General features: G+C 37.0%; 1 protein-coding gene across 3 annotated transcripts in view; it reads right to left on the reverse strand.

Annotated features, from left to right (window-relative positions):
* SGMS2 (sphingomyelin synthase 2) overlaps positions 1–17,184 on the reverse strand; it is a 61,230-nt gene extending 44,046 nt beyond the window's left edge. For 2 of the 3 annotated variants that reach the window (XM_027787673.2, XM_055795540.1), the window contains exon 1: positions 5,916–6,690. The gene's annotated coding sequence lies outside the window, so the exon portion shown is untranslated. Of the gene's footprint in view, positions 1–5,915; positions 6,691–17,087 lie in introns of those variants that run through there. The other variant, XM_027787675.2, reaches the window with a different exon arrangement.
* Positions 17,185–17,830: the final 646 nt, after the last annotated feature.

Below are 17,830 nucleotides of genomic sequence, written 5' to 3' on the forward strand. Positions count from 1 at the left end.
AGCTGCTTATCTACTTACTCTTCCAAAGTACTCACTTTTCATTTTCTTTCTGGCTAGCATAAGAGGAGATGCTTTTTCTCCTTTAAATAAAAGGACCAGCAATCAACAAGTAGGGCTTAATGAAGTTATGCACTGAACACCAAAAGATTGCTACTTCTGGTGCATTTTTTTGGGGGGTGTATATGGGTTGTGATGCTTCTTAAATATGTAAGATCTTAATACAATCCCATACCTGCTTTTCCGAGAGTTTAAAAAGGTTTGAGGAAAAATACTGGAAAGTACACAAAATAGTCTCAGATGAAATCTCACTATTACCCTATGCAAGGCTGTAGAATAAACTCTGTCTATGAAATAATGGCTAAAGGCATTCTGACAGATACCCTTCAAGTGAATGAGTCATGAACCTCAGAGATACGAAGAAGCAAAAGAGAGAGCTGACTCATACATCAGTTCTGAATTTGAAATACAGCATGCCTCTTTCAATATTCTGTGTATTAGCAGGGTTTTAACATGTCTTCTTTTTCAGAGAATCAAAAGATAAATGAGTTTGGTGACAAGATGTGTGTTGCACTGTATTTGAAATGTATCCAGAAGTAATTTTGGGCTTATTCTTACGTGTGAGCAAAATGCCTTGGTTCTACTTAAGGGAAGTCATGGCCAAGAGATTTGGCATGAAGGCCCCAGTCAAGAAAATGTTGATTAATGGATGATTTTTTAGACTGCAAAGCACTTCCTGATGAGTCTTTATACCAGTTTGTATGTATCATCACACAGATATGACTAGATGGCTTCTGATGGCATGAAGCCAAAGTAAAGGGATCCGGATAGTGTCTTGTCCTGCCAAATGTACATTTACTGTCATAAAAATATGTCTTTTCCTTTGATTCACATTTTTTAATTGATTTGGAGGAGGATGCAGAAAGGGTGAGTCATAATACAGGGAGAAGGGTTCTTCCTATAACCTGAGGAGGAAAAAGATGAAGAGTCTTCTCAAGTCTTTATCTTGAAAAGAGGGGCAGATCTCAGAACAGATAAGGAGGCTTACAGTTTTCCATGAAATGTCTCAATGGAAAACACCATAGCATAATCTTGACTTTAGGTACTACAAATTTATATGCAGGCAGACCTTTGAGATGTCTTCATTGTTAAGAGTGGAGATTCTTGTTCTGCTTTTATAAATAAATCACAAGGAGTTGTAAATATAGATGTCTCCAAGGTTGCACACGCTAGGAAAAGCAATAGAAAGTAAGATAGCAATGGAAGAGTATTCTGCAAGCTGAAGCTGATGGGAATCTTGTATCTAGTATGAATATAATTGAAACTGATTAATTATGCGCTGAGCTGAATTGGCATTGTGCCAGTTCAGAGGCAGGCAGAAAAAGTATAAAACTATAAAGATATACAGGGTGATAGGCTGTGAAGAAGGAACTACACTAGAACCAGAAATATCGTATGACTGGATCCTTAGCTTCCTTTCAGAGTATGAAGAAAGCAAAAGCATATTATGCTTTGACTGGAAAGTGGTGCTCCTATCTGACTCAGGAATAACTGAGTGACTTGTAGAAACACCACTGATCATATAACTGCTATGAGAAACTGTTGGCACCCACAACCCTACAATAATATCCCTTGTGAATTACTGGTCAAATGTAATTAATGAAAAGAAGCAGCTTTTTAACATGTTTCATTGAACCAAAAGCAGCCTTTGTCCATCACCTCATAGAAATAACTCCAGGCAAGCATTTTTCTAGTCTGTCTGGAAAACCTGCAGTACCTGTGGTCTTTTCTAAGGCAGAAAACCCCCCAACCCACTGTAAATATCTAGTATGTGCTCTCACTCCAATCTCTTATTCCTACTCTGCTTGATATTTGTATATTCTAAACATTATTTTATAACTTTGTTATTTTTTTCACAAAAATATTGAGAAAAAGGCTAATGACAATAACAGAAATACATTGCAACAGAGAACCGTGCCATAGTAGGCAGTCATGGCTAAACTGGATATTGTGGCAACTGGGAGTTAGTTAATTGGGACCTCCTTTTTCTATGCCTTTCTGCTGTGGCCTGGAACGGATGCAGGCTGGGGATGGCACAATCCACAGTATAGTGGAGAAGTATTTTCCAGTCACCTAAGAGCAGTAAGTGGAGTCTACGTAATGATTCCTGAAGATTTCACGCTCCAGTGATTCTGTAAGCTAGTTAAACATTGTATTTAGAGGTATTTAGACTTTAAAAAATCTCTTTTTAAAACCTGCTGTTACTTAATTCAAAATGCCTTTCTTTACATCATGAGGAAATGTTATTTTGCTGCCATATGGAGACAAGAAGAAGGACAGACTAGAGACAGTCCCTAGTACACATGTTCTTGTTTGTGTGTCTGGCTCCTGTTACAGAGAGAGGGGAAAACCAGATTTTGAGAGTAGGCATGGGATAGCTCCTACAGCAAAAAATATCCAGATTATAAAATCTGGGAAGCAGCATAGACTACAAGTGTTTTATACTCCTTACGTCTCTGGTATCATTTGGGGATTAACTGCCTTTGAACCAGAGAGCTCTTGCCTAACCGATATGATCTAGCTTACACTGAGGAGTCCAAGAACAGAACTGGAACCCACCAGCGGCCAGTGTTAATCACTTGCATTCCAGACTTTTTCTATACATCACTACAGTCCACATGTTGATGCTAACAGCTTTATGATCATGCAGACATCAACTCCTGGGATAATTTTTGCTTCCTGTATAGTTCTCTTAAACAGTCACAATACTTAAAGGTTACTTGTAGAATTACATTTTAGTGCTTTTAATGGATTTCTCACATGGTGAATTTTTTATGCCACCATCCTTTCAAAAATACCAGGCAGACTAGGGCACGAATGAGACACATTGCAAAGACTGCTGCATGTGACTGCCCAAAGAGGCTTAAAGGAAAACTGTAGCATGGTCATTGGTTTTCACTTCAGTTACTGGGACCAAAGTGGACTGCAATTTGCTTACATTTGTTTTACTTAGCTAATTTTTCCTTGTGAGCATCAGAGTTACATCTTGCTTTCTGTCCTAAACTCTTAAGCAGTGCTGCATGCTGCCTATTAAAAAGTTGTCACATTCAGTGCCAGGGTTAGCTACAAATTGAATCAGACTCAATCTGGCAGGAATGGACATCTGAGGGTCACTTCGTGCAACCCCTTCCTTGAAGCCAGGTTAACACTGAATTGAGGCCAGGCTGTCCAGAGATTCGTCCAGCTGGGTCTTGAAAACCTTTCTCTCTGGGAAACTGTTCCAATGCTTAAATATGATAATAGTGACATATGTTTTCTTTACAACTAGCTGGAACTCTCTTTCTCAATTTCTGATTGCTGTTTCTCATTCTCATTTCCTGCTGCTCTGCAGAGAGCCTGGCTTCAGACTCTTGGTTGGTAACGTTCTCTTAAGCGCTGGAAGGCTGCTGCTAGGTCCTCACTAAGGCTTTGCTTCTGACAAATTGTTTCTCTGCTCTAACTGACCATCTACTGAATCTGTAAAGTGTTTAGGGGAGGTACTGGATTAAAAGTTTTGATATTAACATAAATTCATGTTCTGCATGTCACTAATAAAATTCTAGAAATTGTACTAAATTTCTATATGATAAAATATTCAGAAATATTTTTGTGGGCTTAACGTTTTTAAGAGAAATTCAGAATCATATTTTACTTCAGTCCTTAGCAGCCAAGTAGGTGATGGGTCATAATTGTCAGCTCTTTCTTTATATTGATCTAGGAGGGGGGTTCCAAAAGGAAATGGAAGAAAGCCCTATATCCCTTTTTCTGTAATTCCGCATAATGTGAAAAAGGTTGAGAACAACAATGTCTGTTCTGCAAAATTTAAAATAACTACTTACATTGTCTTTAACATAGAATAGAAGCTGTAGTATGAAAACAATATAGTTGTCAAGATTAGGTATAGTTACAAATATTTCATCTTCACATTGACTCTTCTGTTGTAAAAAACTGAATTCTTACTGATGGTAGAATCTGAACCAGTTATGAATACCAAACTCAAAGTCTTGAGGCATATACACTATGACTGCTTCTCTTCTGCCTAAATTTACTGTAACTTTCCCTGTTCATTATTATTTTCATCCTCCTCCTCTGTTACTCCTTCCCTGTGCTTTGCAATTTAATGGCTGCAGTGCTTTCTGTATATTTTCGCTTTCATTCAAGGTTTGTATGACCTGCATTCTTTTCTTTATATAATTCTCAAGGTGACAAAAAGTTAAGACTGTGTTGAAGAATAATAACTTAAACACTTAAGTCAGTAAGAAAATAAAGACATGGTTACTTTTTACATACCATAAGGGTGTTTCCTTTAAGTGTCAATATAAATTTTACATGATTTTAATGTTTTCAGTCCTCCTTGAAAGATTAATATATAATGAATATTCACTTGATTTTTCTAAGCGTTTATTATTAGTAATATAATGTACAGTATTTTTAATCCATATGCCTCCAGGCTTTTTTAGAAATGAAGGTATGTATGATTTTCCCACTTATCAGATAAAAATAAGATTGTACAGTGGTGGCTTCTGCAAGGTTCAGCTGCACATTAGAAACAGGATGAGGATTCCTGACTTCAGCTAACTGATCTATATACTGTGAGCCAATGTCACGCTGCTTTTTATTAGTGGGAAATCTAGTGTGTCTAGAATAAACAAATCTCAGACATTTGAAATAAGCCCAGAATGCAACCGTATTAGTAATAGGGGGAGTGGCTGTGTGTGTGCTTGCACAGACGTAAGATAGATCAGGCTTCTGGTATATAAAGCATGAGAAGGAATTTCAGAGTCAGAAAATGCTGGAAAAATCCTTTTAACATGACCATATTATAATCATTGTTCCAAGAATGCTACAGAAGGAAAAAAGGCTACATAAACCCACAGTGTTATGCTAAACTTTGTTAGCCTGCCAAAAAAAAATAAATTCCCAAGCTGTATAGAAGATAGGGAACACTACAAATCTAGTGTTTATATTAGGATTTTTAAATAGGAGACTGGAATTCTATTTCCAGCTCTGTGTTATGATGTTGGGCAAGTTCCTTCTAATTATATTTTGTGTATATTTTCACTGGGCTTTGACAGCCCAGTTACAAGGGACCTGTGACCAGCCCCTTCTATCAAAGATTTTGATGGGTTGGAACTGTATTTTGAAACCCTGAAATAAGTTTATACATACATTTGGGGGGAAAACCCCCTAGTTTTTCTCCCCATTTATCTGTCCATTTTTTTAAATACTTTTGAGATCCTTACCTAAAAGTGAAAACCTGGAAAACTGACTGTATGTCTGCACTTATATTACAGAGTATGGGTGAAAAGTTAAATTTGTCAGTATTATGTATTTATTGAATTCTCAAGGTTTTGCATGATTATATACTAAATAGGTTGGGTTTTTTAAAATACAGGTACATTGCTTGTGTTGCTTAAGTACTGCTATTATTAGCCCAGCTAAGATATGGGACATAGCATCCAAAGCCCTAATGGATGTACTCATATTAGTTGCAACCATTTTAGCTTTTAGAAAGCCCCTTCTTAGTCTACAGAAATTAACTGTGTGAGAGAAACTGCAGGCACCTCTTGATGTTTCAACAATACATCCCATAAAGTTTCTTAAAAAAACCCCAACGACTTGACATCCCTCGTACCAAATTCAAATAACATCAATAAGAGTAATGGGGAAAACGTGAACTAAAATACTGTTTCTTTAACTATTTGAAAATTTCATAGGTTTAAATCTGAAAACTTGTATTGTACAGCAGTTGTGTGTATTTCCTAACATTATATTGACAGCAGCATTGAAAGAACAGAAATTCACCTTGCTAATGACCTCTGGCTTTGGCAAAATAATAAGTACAAGAAAAAGAGAAAAAAGAGAAGATCTGTTCTTACCGTAAACAGGAAAAGAGGCTTTATAACAGCCGTTGCTAGCACCTCTAAAATTAATTCTGGGTCAAGCTTTCCGTGATAAATGCCTTTTTTTAGAGTTAATACGGAGCAGCTCAGCCTAGAAACACATTAAAAATATTTCAAACAAGTCAGTCTGGAAAGTAAGTTTTAAAATAGTACAAGTGGAAACAAACCCATAAATTTTTACTGGGTATTCATTTTCTATTATAAATTGTCTGGCCTACAGTATTTCCATCTTTCCCTCTGCCTGAAATGTAATTAATTCAGGGCACAGGCAGTTGACTGTAAATTATAGCAGAGGTTAGGTTAGAAGGCATCTCTGGAGGTCATGCAGTCTAACCCTTTATCAAAGCAGGGCTAAATGTAAAGCTCTATCAAGCTGCTTGGGACTGTCCAGTCCAGTTTTGAGTATCTGCAAGAATGTAGATTCCGTAGGGTTTTTGTCAAGAAATTTCAATGCTGAATCTCTTCACCAGGACATTTTTCTCCTTCTATATATTTGGCATTTCCCTCTTCTACTTCTAATCCCATTTGTAATCGTCACCATAAATTACAGTATGAAGGAAAAAATGATATTGCAACATCTTCCATAGTATTTTATGCAAACACATTTTACTAAACATTGCAGCAAGCCAGGAATGCATGTTTCCTGCGTAAGCAGTAACCCCTCAGACCACATTAACCAATGTCAAATCTCTAGTAACTGTCTGATCAAAATGTTAATCACTTTTGATGATCAATTTATTTGTGTTAGACAATATAAAAATACTGTCAGGTAGTTAAAGCCAAGAAAAGAGCTCTGATAGACAATTTTGACTTTTAATAACCGATAAGCTTTCTTATATTTGGATTCTAAGTTTTCCTCAAGTGGGCATATACCAAACACCAGGAGAAAATGTTAATGTGTGGGAAAAAAGAAATGGAAAGCACAGCTAACTGAGTGCACTTTGTGTATACTTTGCACAACACATCAAGTGCAGATAACAGTACAGGTAGGAAAAGGCAATTTAACTTTTTTAATTGTTCAGTTTTAACAGTAATTATTGCCTTATACATGGGACCAATAAGGAAGTTTTCTGGGTTTTGTCAAGTTTTCTCAGGGTTTGTCAGTTGCTGGAGACATTCTCATCTGGATGCAAGGTAAGGGTAAAAATGCTTTTATTCTGAAGAACTAGCATTTTATACCATCAACTAAATTTGGCATTACAGTTTCCTTGAATGACAAAGCCAATTAAAGAGGCTTTTGCTACCCTGCGCCTCCAAAGCCCTCCTCCCCTGGTACTCACTTCTACTTAAATGCTACAATGTAATACTTCCTTTGCTATGAGAAAAAACTCCAAAACAATAAACTATTTGTGTCGGTACTTAAATCAGCTCAGTGAAATGATCCAAGTTAAAACAAACTTTCAAACTGGATTAAACCCTTTTAAACTACATTAAACTGTCAGAAAAAAACCCCTAAGAGTGGGGTATAAGAAGGATGTTGTACTCGTGTTCTCTCTGTGAGAGTGATGAAAATGGATAAAAATAAGGCAAGGAAGAAACTTTCTTTAGTAAATTGAGACTACTTTTTATGCTATCCAAGTCAAGTTCATGGAAAGAAGATTCACATTTGCAGAGAACAAGCAACGTTACTAGTGCTGATGTTTATTTCCAGCATTTTTTTCCTAAATTATCAACTTCTTCAGTCTTTAATGCAAGAGTATGAGTGGCTGAATCAACTCCAGTTTGTCCCAGGGTGTGGAAACCCTCCTTGTGCCCATTGCTTTTGGCTAGTATATGACAAATGACATGTCGACCTCTTCTGTCCACCTGACCCACGCAAATATGATCAGCTGCTTTTGTGCTCACAGAAACACTGCCAGAAACGTACGTCCATTACAGTTTAGGATGCTATAGCTCACTTCTGAAGGTGAGCTACCATTAGAACTGCATTTTGAAGTTTGTGGAAACTGGCTAACTATTAGAGACATGCTGCTCCACAGTGCCTAAAAAGGGGAGTTCCTGAGGTGCAAATCTGTATAAATTGCTATAGAAACAGAAAGTATGGTACGTTAGAACAAATTGAGACAATAATTTGTAAATAAGCACAAGCATGGAAAGGAAATCGACTATGAAAACATTAAGATATCACAACAGAACAGACACAGCAGAATTCAACTTCAAGACAATGAAAAGACACATCAGTAGTCTGTGTAAGAATTGTCCATTTGCCTAATAATGATTAAAACATTTCCCTATATTTCTTTCATGTACCACTGCAATTAGAAAATGTAGGAAATTGTTTATCCCTGATAATCAAGAAACAGTACTCAACAAACTTATATGCATTGTATTTAACTATCCTAGTAGAAGGTGGTTTAGCACGCTGCAACAGTAGAGATATTTAATACATTTTATCATAGCTGAAGTGAGATTTAAGGAACTTCTTGAAAGACTCTAGCTGGGTAAATTGAAGACTTCCAGTCTTATCATACCTAGTATTTAGAAATATTTATAGTCCTTTTAATAGGAAAAAAAAAAGGTATTATTTTGGTGTGGCACATCAAAAGGCATACTTTTTGCTCTGTCCTTAGAATGGGAGTTTCCAATGGAAATTTCTGTGGTATGTGCACTGCTTTTGGTCAGTGAGTGATTTCAGAATGATGCAGAATCTAACACAGGGACAAGAGCTGCCACTGCCGGTGGTGGCCTACTGTCACTGAGCCTTTGCTACAGCTGCTGCTGTTTCTGAACCCCTAACACTGAAAAAGAAGTTAAGTAATACCTTCCAAAGACAGACACTTTAATTAGACTAAAGTATTCCAAGTGAAGAGAAGTGAGGCTGGGCTCTTAAAATTTTTCCCTCCACTGTAGATAATGGGAATAGAGACAAGTAAAATTGGCAAATGGTTCTGAAGGATATTTTTAAGTTTTAAAGGAAAAAGCACAAGTTAGACACATGACTACATACTAGTGGTAGCTGCCTAGGTTTTAAGACCCTGCACTGGGAGTGCTGAGTCATTCCAATATTATACAGAAAAATATCCCGCATAAGGGCATCTGGATAACATTAGTTTTAATCCAGAATATAAAACGCACTAGAGAATCTCTCAGGAGCAGAGGCAGTAGAGGCATGTGGTTTAAAACACTGCCAGCAGCCAAGGTCAAATGAAAGCGTAGGTACGTATTACTTTGTTATTTAAATTTTAACAATAATGGCCACACCTGGGGAAGGGTAAGTTTGTATTACACTCCACATAGTCACATATTTGACATTATACAAACTGCTTACCCCAAGGGTAAATCCTGTGTTGGTTCATCACTGAAACCTGAAGACAAGAACTAGTAAAACCTGTCAGACGGGAGTTTGGCAAAACATATTTTTTGATTATAAACTAAATGTAACTTCTAAATATTTATTTTCTTCAAACTTAAAGAAATGTATATTTTATGCTGGTTTTGGAACCAGGAAAATCTTGACTATGATGTTATCTCATACTGCTGGGTGGTAAACTCTGCATATACATATTCTAGGAAAAAATACTGAGATTTCACATTAGAAACCATAAATGCTGGGTCTGTGGTAATGTAATCTATCTTAAGATGTTGCTGTTTACGGCAGCTAACCACTTACACTGGTTTTTGTCCACTTTTTGAGATCAACCAACTAGATTACAGTCAGATATTAATGTCAATTAAATTTTCAGATTATATACTAGGGCATCACTACATTCTAGATTCTCTTGGATTCTGTTTATGTGAATTGGTTATGTTACAAAATTTATGTCACAAATGTAGAACTTTCAAATGAGATCCAAATAATTCTAGACAAAGCCAGCTATCATAACTCACATCAATATTAATTTTTGAAGCCTAATTATAATAGTATAAAGACTGATCTATGTACTTTGTACAACTTAGACAAAGGCATTGCTATACATTTTTTTGCCTATTTGTAACTGTAAAGCCAAATAAGTATAGCCCATCTAAATAACCACATTTTCTGATGTCCAATTTCCTTTTGTGCATAAGTACATAAAAGCATAAATGACAAAATATGTATCAAACACCTTGCTAACCCCATAATGGAAACACAGGTTCTAACTATTAGCACGCATACACAGATTTAAAATAGAAATAAATCCTGAGAAATGAATAGCCATTATTTTTCCCTGAGCTGAGCACTGGAAAGCAACTTTTTTTTTGGTTGGTATCTGACTTTGTAATTAGAAGAAAGATAAAAGATAAAAATCACTATAAGCTATTGAATTAATGGATAGCTTGTATGATTTAAAGAAAATAATCTCTATTGAATGCTGCATATGTTTGCAGTTTGTCCTCTGGAAAGAACAGTGTGGCATTTTGCAGTAGTTGGCATATACAGTAGTGGGTATGTTTTATATCTGTATTGATCCTTTGTGGTGTCTTGTAAAAGAAGCCTGTAAATTATTAATGTCTAAACCAAATTAGATTCTAGAAAAAAACCTTTACTGAACTCCATTTTAAGGGCAGCAGAGTTGTAAAGTCAGCTGGCTTAGCTATAGTGATTTCTAACAATCATTTGGTTGCTAATAATACCTCAATCACCATGTACAAACCACGCTCAGACACCGGCTATGGAAGCAGTGGTGCAAAGTACGTTTAGATAACAGGCCTCAAAAAAAAGGGGCTATCTCTTTGCCCCAGAAGTGCTAGCCTGCTTGTGTTGTTTCCGGGCAGGAAACAAAACCATGTGGATATTAAATGATCGGTCCTAGAGGCATGAGACTAACACTCACCAGCACATTGAATAGTGTCTCACCACATGTATATTCCCCAGAATGGCGGCTGCACTATAAAGCAACCCAGTGATAATGATCTGGGGTTGCAATTTTCAAGAGGAATGGAATTCAGGCCTTGCATGGGCACTCTGAAACAGTACTGGCCAAAGTCACTAGTTGTCCTGGAGTCCTCAGTTTGAGAGTGCAGAAACAAAAACAAGTTTGTAAAGTAATCATTTGAGTAATTAGATGAATATGTAAACACATTGTTTACAGAAAACATATACGTACCAAACCTGGTAATATTCATTGAATACACTGATAATTATTATCACTTCCCCTATAACATGTTGGATACTTGAGTACCCCGGGGAGGGAAAAGGTGCTGACAGCTCAAGACTAGGAATAAGCATCTGTCATGGTCTCACACTTTTAACTAAGAGATTACTACACAGATACTCATAAAGAACTAGTATAGTTGTTCATTTATTTTCCTTGCCATGAGCACTTCCAAGGCTGTTGTGCAAGGCATTCAGCAGCCAATAGGTACAGCTACGCTGTCTTCTTAAGCTGGGGTCATCCTGAGCAGCCTATAAAGTAGCTAAGCAGTGCAACTGTTGTAGCACAAGAACTCTGTGCCAGCAAGTTTTCCAAATATTTACTTACCTTTACAGGCAGATTTTACAGCTGACACTGAACTGCTTACTGCCATGGCTACGCTGCTTCCAGTAGCTGAGCTAGCTCATTTGAATCTAGCTTGAGCGTCTCTTCAAAACTCTGCAGACATAACTGTACAGCTCTACAATGTATATTATTTCAGTTTTCAATATTCAAATTTTTCTATTAATTTTCTATAGCACATAAGACATTGGAGGCATAGGTTAAGTATATTACTGAGAAAAAAATCTTACATATAAAGCACAATTACTCCATGATGACTCTAAAGGGATTACGTGCTAAAGCAGCTAAAACCAGCTGAATTTAAAGGTGTTTCTCAAGATGCCTTAACACCATTGACTTCTCAGAAACACTCAAGGCATTCCAGGATTTTAATTTGTGCAATGGAGAGTCGTTTGGAGTCTGCAAGTAAAACCTGCATTGTTCCTTTTTTTTTTTTTTTTTTTTAATTTCTTGTTATGTATTGCTCCAGATCTAGCATAGCATTTCCTCCTGCTTTAACATATTACAAATCATGTTACTATAATTAAAGCTGTATTGTTGAATTGGTAAACAGATTAGATGCTAGAAAATGGGAGTTCAGCTTAGACTGTTTGATTTCAGTTTATTACTCTACCAAATCCAGATGTATTTGTTCACCCTCCATTTTAGTGAAGCATGTCTGGAAAGATCTGTAAAGTGGGAGGAGACCAATACAATTTATGTTAATAATGACAATACAAAGCCCACTGTTTTTCATTTGTCTGTTTCAGAAGTTTTTCAAAATGCTCATGTAACTTGCCTTTAGATAGATCACATTTATAAAGATAAAAATAGATTAACCTTATTCAAATAGTTATGGTTTCTCATTTGACTTAAATGTCCTATTGTGTAACCTTCCCTTGGATTGTCTGATTCCACATATTCTTCACTATAAACCCCTAAATATTTACATATTAAATACTTATTATTTATTAATAAATACCTATCTATAGACACACACATTGATGCAGATAACTCTTGAAAAATTAAAGCTGTGCTCCAAAATGTTTAACTTAAATGAAAAAGATGCAGCCAAGTTGCAGACTGTGAAATTCATCTTGTGTGGTTTGGCTTTCTAAAATTTTGGTAAGTCATGTATGCTTTCTTTAGCCAATCTAAAAAGACAAAAATTAACACACTCCATTCAAAAGCAGCTTGGATAAATAATTTCTTTTCTCTTTCTTATAACTATAGAAGAAGAGCAAGCAAGTAGCTTAGTTCTGATACATACCCAGCTAAAGTTAAATGAGATAAATCTTACTCTATCAGACAGTTCTAGGTTCTTCAAAGAACATGTTAAAGGCAGTTTATTTTCTTGTGTCCTGAAAGAGGCAATGAGGTACAGCTTCAAATTAAAATAATCTTGCCCTGAAATTAGTGAACTGTAACAAACAATCTCTCATTTCAAATATAGTCTTATTTTTTTCCTCACAGTCTGTAGCACCCACTCAGTTTTTGGAATTGAGAGGAGACTCATGATCTGGATTGCTGTCAGTGGTTTTTCAAAGAACCAACACAAAGCATTTTTCTTGACTGTTCTTGAAGTGGTACAGCCTGCACACACACACCACAATGTTTGGCTGCTCAGATGATGGAGTCAAGAAGCTTTTAGGCAGGATCAGTATTTGGGGGAGTATTACATCTCAAAAAACTACCTTCTTCAGTATCTAACAAAGAACATTGAAAGACAGAAGGACAATATTATTCCTGAAGCCTTTCTTTCTGCTTCATGGAAGGTTGTCTTCATTTAATCCTCATGGCTACAGTCATAAAGGTTCAAATATTCCTCAATAATTTTAGGCAGTGAACTGATATGCAGTATTAGTAGTATGCCATAATTCCATTAAACCAGTGTTAAGCCTGATACATACATGGTATAGGGAAAGCAATGGAAAATTCTACTCTGTTCATTGGAAACAGAGCTGAGGTGAGAACTCCTTATGGGTATGATAAATCCTAAGGCATATTCACAAGTACCCGCACTTATGCTCTTGAGTAATCTCAGTAAATTACTTCAGTAATTGGAGTTGGCTTAGCGGTTTTAACTGGTTTAGTACTACTCCTGTCTTGTCTAAAATTACAGAAGAACAGATTGTGTGCTCTTTGCTAGTTACAACTTTCCATTGCAGAAACAGTAAATTTCAGGTTAGCTTGCCTATAAATACCTCCTTTTCAAAAAAGGCTGTAGCAAGTTCACAAAAATTACACTTTACAACTTCAGTTATCTTGCAGCATACAGAATGCCTGGAGCACATATCTATCAATGCTGCTACACACCTATGCACATAGCACTAGCAATTTAATATTTTTAGATGCATAGTACAAATTTTAGATGCACAGACAATTGAGTAATTGTCAGAACTGTTTAAAATGAGGCAACATAGCTTCTATTAATATTAGGAAGAACTTGTTATATAGTACTGTAGAATTATTTGCACTAAGAATCCCATCCAATGCCTAGTACCCATCTGATGGAAACACTTAAAATTTACTGTTAATGCATTTCTGTAGACACAAGGGTTCAAACAGGCATCACAGACTCAGTGTGGTTTCTCCTGTAATTAAAAATATTTTCATTTAGAGGCAAAATATTTTTGTTCTTGTTCCAAGAACACACCACTGCAGTCCAAACACCACGTGTTTATGCCAAATGTTTTATTTTAGCTTTTCTCAAATCTTTAGCAGCCAAATTACACATGACTTCAGTGGATTCTACTCAAGCTTTCCCATACAAACTGAAAGGCTTTCTTATAAATGCAGCAAAGAAGAGAAGCTGCATTACACAGTAAATACTAAGTCCACTCCTACTGGAAAAGTTTACCATTTGTTCCTGAGAAATAAGCATCCTGAACCTTCAGCCAGCACCTTGTTGAGAGAATTCAGATCCATCAAGGTATTGCCATAAACTTCAGTAGACCAAACTATGAAAAGAGATCAGAGATTTAACTCATACTAAATCTGCTGATAATGCTCTAAAAGGAAATCACAATGTAGGATGCCTATGTAAAGCAAGAGTGCAATTTTGCTTAGGTTGGGAACATCACAGAGAACTGCAGATGCAATACACTTTGCAAAAAAACAGATTAAAACACAAAGTAGGCAGTGCAACCTGACATACTAAAAAAATACATATATCTTATATTCAGATACAATTCCATCAGCTGCAATAATAGAATCTGGTTTTGGAAGACGTGAAGAACTATAGTCCAGATGATAGAGAATTTACATAGGGAAAGGAAGTCTTCCTAATTCTGACTATTGCTCTGTTACATCATTTGAATAATTTAGATAATCTGTAACAACTGCTGCCTTCAATGCACTCCCAAATGAGCACAAATAATACTACTAATCTGTCTTTTTGTGGCTTGTTTTGTTTATTTAATGGAACGCAAGGTCAAAATTATTTTTAAAAGTTTCTTGCTAGAATCATAGGAAGAACATCCAGTGGGAAGAAAATTTTCTCCTTAATTGGAGAAAATAGGTGTATCAGATCAAAAACTTCCTCCCCACACCCCCCACCAGATTAAAAGCAGATCTTGATTTTATCATGCAAGTACAAGTCAAAGATGCATTGTTAGCATGAATTTGCTTTCAGTTAATGTTTTTGTAATACAAGTAACTTGAAAATACAACTCCCCTTAATATTATGTTTTTCTATATAGCAGTCAAATGGATTTAAAAACTGGGTGAGGGAGTGGTAGGTGGCTAAATAAATACACAGAAACCCCGGTGTTTTGTCATATAACAAACTGTAATAGCACTTCAAAGTTTTGGACAGATTTCCTTATATTATCGGTTTAGGGCGTAGCTGTGTGGAAAATTGTAAATGTTGTCTTTTGGTATTTACTTTACAACCCTTTGTAATCTTCAGCTATATTTATAGCTTAAAGAGGGAAGAAATCAAAATTATAGAGACCCGTTTGAGCATCCTTTGTAATCAAAGGCTTCTCTCATTTCTCCTTAAAATAAAAGTGCAGCCTGCGTGTTCGGCCGCCTGAGGAAACCACCCGAAGAGTTTACAAGCTGTGACCTTACCGTGAAATACCACTGTGGAAAAGTGTAAATTGCAGGAACACCCAGAGGGGAGTCATGGACACACTAGCTGGTTTTTGTGGGGAGACAGGGGCCACTTTCTTTTGAATTGGAGGCTTCAACTGGACTTAGCAGGGGCAGGGTGAGGTTTTCTTGCCTGGGGACAACACAGGTGTGACGAGCTAATTCTGAGGCGCTGGGATTGCCGTTCACTCCAGCTCGTGGCCCACCAGAGCTGCCTGGAAAGGCAAGCGGGGAATCCCTGGAGCCCCTGGGGTGGGAGTGCAGGAGGCTCCAGCCTGAGGCAGGTACCGACTGGCCCTGGGATCACCCAGGCTGGGGAGAAAAGACCGTCCGAGGGGAGGTTGCTCCAGTGAGGGCATGGCTGTCATCAGGGAATGGATCCACTTGTGGCAGTGATGGAGGCAGTGTGACGGTGGCAGGTGGGTTGTAACCAGAGACGAGCATCCAGCCAAACAAGGACACCAAAATGCAGAACCCAAGACCAGGGTGAAAAATTGGCTATGAGTTTATTTAGACTTCTGAAAACCATTTCTGTTGTAAGTAAGGTGGTCCAAGAACTGCTTTTAGGTTTTGACTTTCCCCTGTGGTTTACAAGAAGCTCAAGGCAAGGTTTATGAAGAGTATTGCCAAAAAGAGCAGTTAGTCCAATAAAAAGCAAAACCAGCTAAGCTTTAGGTCAAACAAAACCTTCAGGCTTGTGCAGCTGTAGAAAGGTATCACAGGTACATAAATTACAGAAACGCCTTTCTATTCTGCCAGACACACTCCGGCTAAGACTTGAAAGCTGTTGCTAGACAGGGAATACCCCTGGGGAGCAAAGTGGTTTTTTGGGAGGTATACAGGAGCCTTACCAAAAGAGGTTGTGGCTCTGGACTATCAGTATAGTGAAAACAGGCTCTCATTTGCTGTCACTGAAACAGAAGGAGAACTGCTCAGAGAGGACACAAATCTATTTCCTGCAGCAGCATTTGGAAATGACCCAGACCTGTAGTTGTAAAAGCATCTGGGTATGCTGTAAAGAAACAGAATAGTAATGTTTTCCAAAATTTCAGGTAAAAGAGTTTGCCTTACTGCCAGCTAACCTCGGTCCAGGTGATCAGATCACAGCAGCATTTAATTTACATTTTGTTCCTTTATCTTTGGACTGAAATCTTGTTGCCTTTTGCTTCCTTCATTGCTTAAAACTTCTCATCTGCTTTTTTCTAAATAGAACACAGGATCAGAAAAGATTTCATGAACTATGGAGTCTAGTTCCTTCCTGCAGCAGCTAAACAAGTCACATAATCCCATTTGTAAATTTATCAAGCTTTCATCTCAAAACAGGTTTGGAGTTTTTGCCTTCATGCTCCCATTGGGAAGCTGTTGCAGTACTTTATGTTCCTGACAGTTTGGAACTTTTATAATCTCCATGATAAATTTTCATGGCAATTTTCTCAGCTGATCTTATGCTGATACTGAGTTCTACAGTAGGGATCTTTCTTTCCAGTGTTTCTCGTATCCTCCTTTATCCCAGTACATGTGGGGAACAATAATAAACCTTTTCTCAGATTTTCTTTAAATAAGGAAATAAGGTAATAAGCTAAATCCTTTCAATCTCTTCTACCAAGACTGTCACCCATTTTACATTGTTTTAGAAAAGGTTATAAGAAATTCTTACATAATAGGTGGTACACTTGCCTGTCCATAGGAAGAATGTGGGGAGGGTTTCATAGCTTCATCTCCCTGGTAGTACATTCTGCTGCAGCAGATGAATATGCTAGGTTTTTTTACCTAAGTGTCTTTTCTAAACTGCGAACTATTGGCTGGTAATAGAAAATTCCTGTTATTCATTCCAAAGGGTGCAGCCTTGCACTTTGTACATTTTAACCTCATCCCCTTTCAGTAACTGAAGTTCAATGACCTTTATGATATCCCAGGCCTTTTCTAGTTTGACACTGCCTCCAGACTTTGTCATCAGAAAATGTCATAAGCACACACTTACGCTGTACCAAAATTAGCTATGATACTATCCACTATTTTTAGTGTCCAAACTAATCCTAGAGAATTCTGCTGGTAACTTTCCTCCAAACATACACTTCCCCTTTCAATGCAACAGGTTGAACCTTTGTATTTTTGCCCTCGTAGTGGAGATAGCACAATCCATCCAACACCAAAGAATTTGTGTTTTTCTCTGTAATTCTGATCTGATTCCAGTTAATTTCCTACCTCTAAATTCTTATTTTCTCTCATGGTGAAGCCTTTTTCCAATTGTGGGCTAATTTTTGATGGGCTGTTGTATGAATGGCTTAATGAGGTACATAAAAAATAGGCTTATTTGGCTTATTTTAACTAGAAAAAGGAGTTGGTTTTATCTCAAAAAAAAGACAACTAGGTAGATCTTACATAGTCTGCTTCACATAA

This window comes from Falco peregrinus, chromosome 2, assembly GCF_023634155.1.
Source record: "Falco peregrinus isolate bFalPer1 chromosome 2, bFalPer1.pri, whole genome shotgun sequence".
Classification (NCBI taxonomy): domain Eukaryota; kingdom Metazoa; phylum Chordata; class Aves; order Falconiformes; family Falconidae; genus Falco; species Falco peregrinus.